This window comes from Centruroides sculpturatus, unplaced genomic scaffold (assembly GCF_000671375.1).
Source record: "Centruroides sculpturatus isolate CEXI.00-Female unplaced genomic scaffold, Cexi_2.0 scaffold105, whole genome shotgun sequence".
Lineage (NCBI taxonomy): Eukaryota > Metazoa > Arthropoda > Arachnida > Scorpiones > Buthidae > Centruroides > Centruroides sculpturatus.
In genome coordinates this window covers 985,006-990,589 of record NW_019384622.1, presented here as the reverse complement: position 1 = coordinate 990,589, position 5,584 = coordinate 985,006, and the positions used below count along the sequence as shown (strand labels likewise).

Genomic DNA, 5,584 nt, shown 5'->3' with positions numbered 1-5,584 from the left:
GTTGAAAATAGTTCGTTTGACTTGACGTGAACAGGAGACGTTCAGAAATAGAATCGGGACCAGATCTCTAATCAGAAACGGGGGACCTAATTCTTGCATTCTGTGAAAATGGGTAAGATTGGCTATAATGTAATTATCTTAATCTTCACTATCATTACTTTTAAAAACCCAGCGAAGCGGGTCCTTGCAGCTAGTTATAAAATAAAATCATTCAATGTAAAAGTGGCACTATTAATTTGGGGAATATCTGCAAATTGTGTGCCTAAGGACATCATATTTCTAAACACACAACTTGGCTGTGAGGTTATTTGAAGTCCAAGAAAACCTGATTATCTTTAAAAATCAATTTATAAAGATCACGTTGAACATTTCCTTCAGGTATGTTATATTCTATTGTAGAGAATGCTGTGCACAGGATACAATATCTGGTCCACAAGAATAGTGGCCACATTGAACTTGGGGAAAAGAATGTGCTGATAAAAGATGTTATTCACTTGTCTGTCCATTTTAACCTTTTTACAATGCACAGTATCATATTTTCCCCTATTGGTGACATTTGGAACTAATTTTTTTTTTAAATACAGTAACACCTCGACTTACGCGAACCCGGAGTTATGCGATTTTCAAATCTCGTCGATTCGTCTTTTGTTTGAACGCCACGCAACTCTTGATTACTCACTCCCCCCACACTATTGTTCAGCTTACATGTTCTGACATGTTGTGTGGAATCGACACATAAATAACACAAAATAAATTGTAGCTATTTTTGTGTTTGCTGTATCTATGGAGACTTGAAAGACTTTATGTGGTGATTTCTTGTAACTGTGAACGAATCAAAAGATGAGATAAGATTAACAAGAACATTTATTAGCTTACATACATCTGACTTGGATTTTACACAAATTGCGAAATTATACCCCGACTTACGCGGTTATCGCTCGGTTCCACCTATCGCGTAAGTTCGGGGTATTACTGTATAATCTTCCTACCAAATTTGATGCCATTCTGATTGTTAGATCAAGCTACAGATGGCTTTGAGTAATGTCAGTTTAATTATGGCCACATTTTATATTCATATAGGTTTATGATATTGTTAAAGCAATTATAAATGTAATTGTGCCATTTCTATTCCTTAGTCATATTCTAAAAAATAAAAAAATAAAAATATGTACACCATAGTTGATTTCTTGTCTCATTTATATCATTCAATATTGTAGATAAGCATTCACATAGCTTAACTTTAACTGTCTTATTATGATTTTATATAATCTCTCATTCTTAAGCTCTCTTGAAACAAAAAACAATAATTATTTTAATAGTTCTTTATCATGCCACTTGCATTATGGAAGTTTCAAAACATTTTCATGAAGAAAGAGATATGATATAATAAAAAACTATTAAAAAATTGCCTGACATTAAGCACAGATGATACATAAATTTATACTTTAAAGTCTGGATAACAATAGCTACACTTCTAATCATAATGAATCTCCATTTTAAAAAATTAAGTTAGATAAACATTTAAATATTTGCAATACCTATTACAGGGGCAAATTTAAGGCAAGATTCCAACTCTAAATGAAAAGGCAGGAGATTACTACACTCTTATTCAGAGTTAGAATCTTACCCAATTCAATTTAATTTTTATTTTCCAATTTCAACATTGTGTATACAAATTACAGATAAAGTTACTTTAAGTTAAATTTCTATTTATGTGCATACTAGCCGTGTGTGCCTGGCATTGCTCGGGCTTTCAAGGGAATGGGGAGATCAGATCAAAAGAGGGTGATAAAAACAATGCTCTTAGTACCGAAATATATATTTACTGACCAGTGTGTTTACAATAATAAAACTATAAAAAACAAAAAATTGCTTGAGCTTAAATGGGCTTGAGGGTTGGTTGGAGTGGGGACCACCAAAGTATTTTTTCTAGGTTGTTGCAGAACATTCATGCCAAATTTGATGCAGATATGTCAAATGGTATAGAACCCTTTACTTAACATATATATATATATACCAGAGCTCTCAACCATACGTGTTTTGCATGGGCAGTCCGTTTTTCAAGGGTTCCATGTAGTACACATCTACTATATTTGGCATTTGTCAGCTTTTTCATTGATAATTCCAATTTCCATTTCTTACATTTATTGAATATTGGACAATTCTTTTTCATATAAATAAATCTACTAATCCTTTTTTTCTTGTTGTTACAGTCGATTGTCAATAAACACACTCAAACAACCTTAAAACACAACAAAAATTTTAATAACTAAAACATTTTCAATTGTTTTTTACGACTTTTCTCAAGGTCAACCATAAATATTCTTCAATTGAGTGCTGTATATATTTTTTCTTTGGCTGTCAAAGAAAGCAAAAGAAAAAATATACACAACTCTTTTGAAGATTTTTTTTAAGCAGAAGAATAATGTTTATGAATAAATGTTTATGCAGCCACATAAGAAAAATCGTGACCAAGTGCTGTCTAAATTCTATATTTAGGAAAATTGTTCTTTTACATCACACTGTGGTAATAAAACTAGTACAAAATGATCAAAATCTAATAAAATAATCTTATATCATATTTAATAATTTATTTTACCATTTCTGTACATTTTGCCCTAGAGAAGTCAATCAAAATTGTCAAAACCACTATATTTTGATTAAAATTTTGGGAAAATGTCAGTTCTTTTGGCTATATCAGCTCTTATCAAAATCACAAGTTGAGAGCTGATATACACATTTTGACTTCTATGTATATATTGTATACACAAATTATCTAAAGTAACTTATGCCTAAATTAACTATTAGGTTTTATATGTATTTAATAACTGTTACATGTTAAAATTAAAATAACAATATTTATCACTTACATTTCTCTTAACTTCACATTTTGCAATGGAAAAGACTAGATAAGTAAATAATAATATTAAGAATTTTTTCCATGCGTAACACAAATTCGCCATAAGAGAAGCTGAAACAATTTCAAAATAATTCACGATAATAACTGGAACGGAAACATAATATATTCTCAATACATTTTATAATACGAAACAAAAATTTACAGAAAAATCTTTAAAACACATGACTAGCTGTTATCACGTGATATAGAAAATAGGAGAAAATGTCAATGAGCCTGCTACAATTTTTTTTTCTATTGATTCCTTATTTATATATATGACTCTATAATTTAATAAAATTTATTATATTTTATTTAAAAGTATTAATTGATATATCATATTTATTTATAGTATTATTAATTTTTTAAAATTATGTTTGATTATATATTTTGCTACAATGCGGCTATTAATAAATGACGTCAATGCTGGAAGGCGAGGACGACCAACGCCACCTAGATGGCGTTGGGACTACGACGAAATGCTTCGGAGAAAAAACTAACAGGCTAGAGTCTCCATATGAATCCGCGAGAAAGAAAGATGACGACGACAGTCTTAAGATCAACCATCTCCGGTTGGGGATCGAATTAAACATCGATTTTGACCTCTCCCGCGATTTAAACTGATATTTCGGTACGCGACTATGCAGTAAGCAGACCAGTGGCGTGCCGTGATATTTGATGATAGGGAAGCTGTGTTTCTATAAGAAGCCGACTTCCAGGGGCAATCAGTTAATTTTTTTCTTTAACCTTTTTATACCCGTGGCCCACCAAATATTTCATAATTTTTAGTGACCTCCATTTTTTTAATAATTTATATTTGTTAAATTATCTATAATAAATTGATTTTTTTATTATTGCTATATTTTTTTATAATAAATGTAAAACATAGCTATTATTTCATTATCTATTTAAATAACATTCAAACTTCACAATTAAACATAAAAACTTATTAATTTAAAAAAAAAATAAAATAAGAAACATTTAAAAATTCATAGAAAAAACAAAAAAATATTCGAAAATAATTTAATGAGATTTCTGCTGCTGAATATCCTCAACCAATTTGTTAATTCTTGGTTCAATTGTATGTAATGCTATCCGCATGCAGACATCTAATCGCAATCGATTGCGTTTTTTTGTTTTTTTACGCTTATAGTTGAAAACCCTTTTTCACTCAAATATGCATAAATTTTGCGGCAAACTTCTTACGGACCCCCAAGGGGCACGGCTCCTGTTAAGAAACACTGCTCTAGAGGCACTATGGTCAGTCTTAGCTAGCCAATATGTTTCTGCAACTAGACTCGTATATATATACAGTATTGGACTGTTTTCTTTCAACTCTTTCCGCCCTGTGGGCAGAGCCGGCCCTACCATAGGGCGAACAGAGCAGCCGCTCCAGGCGCTAAGTTTTAGGTGGCGCCTCAGTGTTAAAGAAAAGTAAAGGGTATAAATTAGGGGCCACCAACGGGGGCGCCATAATAGGATCTCGCTCTATCCTAAAACTTGCCTCGGGCCGGCACTGCCTGTGGGCACTAAAAAAATTCTTTTTAGTAAGCCCATTATGGGTGCGACGAGACCTACAATGGGCGGTGAGGGATGGGACCCGATGTATTCGGACGAATCACCCCCGAAAAATTCCTGGGGATTTTTCGATCCAATTTGGATTCGATCCGAGGTCCCCTAGGGCTGCAGGCTACCACTTTGACCGCTCGACTTATTTTGGACAGTCTATCAGATATTAATTTAGTCCATTATGAGGACGATTGTACGACGCTTGACATACGTAAGTCAGACCATTCATAAAAAAAAAGTTCTTGAAGTTACGACCGGATTAAAAACCCAGTCTCTGAAAAAGCTATCTATACTCCTCTGCCATGTATTTACAAAAACATTTATTTTTAAGTACAGAAATGATAAAAGTGAATTTTTCTACAGAAACATGTATAAAAATTATATTATACATTATTATATAAAATATTTAACATTAATTTTTATTTTTCGAACAAAATAAACTAAAATTTTGACAATATTTTCGTACACGTCATAATTATGTATTTTCTTTTCATTTACAAAACTCTCCGCCAGGTGGATATTTTTATTTTGATTGTGTTTTGAAAGCTTATGCAGAGAATTTATATTTCTGAGTTACGCGATGATTTTATAGAATAACTAAATATTTTCATTAGTTAATATAGCAACAGTTTACAGTTAGATACTGAAGATCCAGGTAATTTTACGAAAGTTAGTTATGGGGAATATTAACATGCTGTATTACAATACATTATGTTAATGATTTCAGAGAATTAACATGGAAAATACAGTGTAACAAATGTTACATGAAATTGCCAAATTTATTTCAGTTAATTAATGTTCACCTAGGTCAGCGATTCCCAACCTGTGGTACGCGGGGTACGCGATAGGTTGTTTAGGGGTACAGAAAAAAGTTATTATGGCAGAAAAAATAATATATTATGTATCACAAACTAATAGTATTAAAAAATTATTAGGTAAAAAATGATCCTTGCAACAATCACAACTTTATTATACATTTTTTCATTTACTTTTAATTTAAAGTTACAATATGTAAAATTAACAATACGGTTACTCACTAAATTTCTTAAATGAGGGGTACAATCTAGAGATATGACATGTCACGGGGTACGCTAATGAAAAAAGGTTGGGAACCACTGC

The 5,584-nt window shown here is 31.7% G+C and overlaps 1 protein-coding gene across 4 annotated transcripts in view; it reads left to right on the top strand.

The window, feature by feature from the left end:
- LOC111625521 (conserved oligomeric Golgi complex subunit 1-like) overlaps nucleotides 1–5,584 on the top strand; it is a 93,234-nt gene that overhangs the window by 14,014 nt on the left and 73,636 nt on the right. The gene's annotated exons all lie outside the window — the stretch shown is intronic.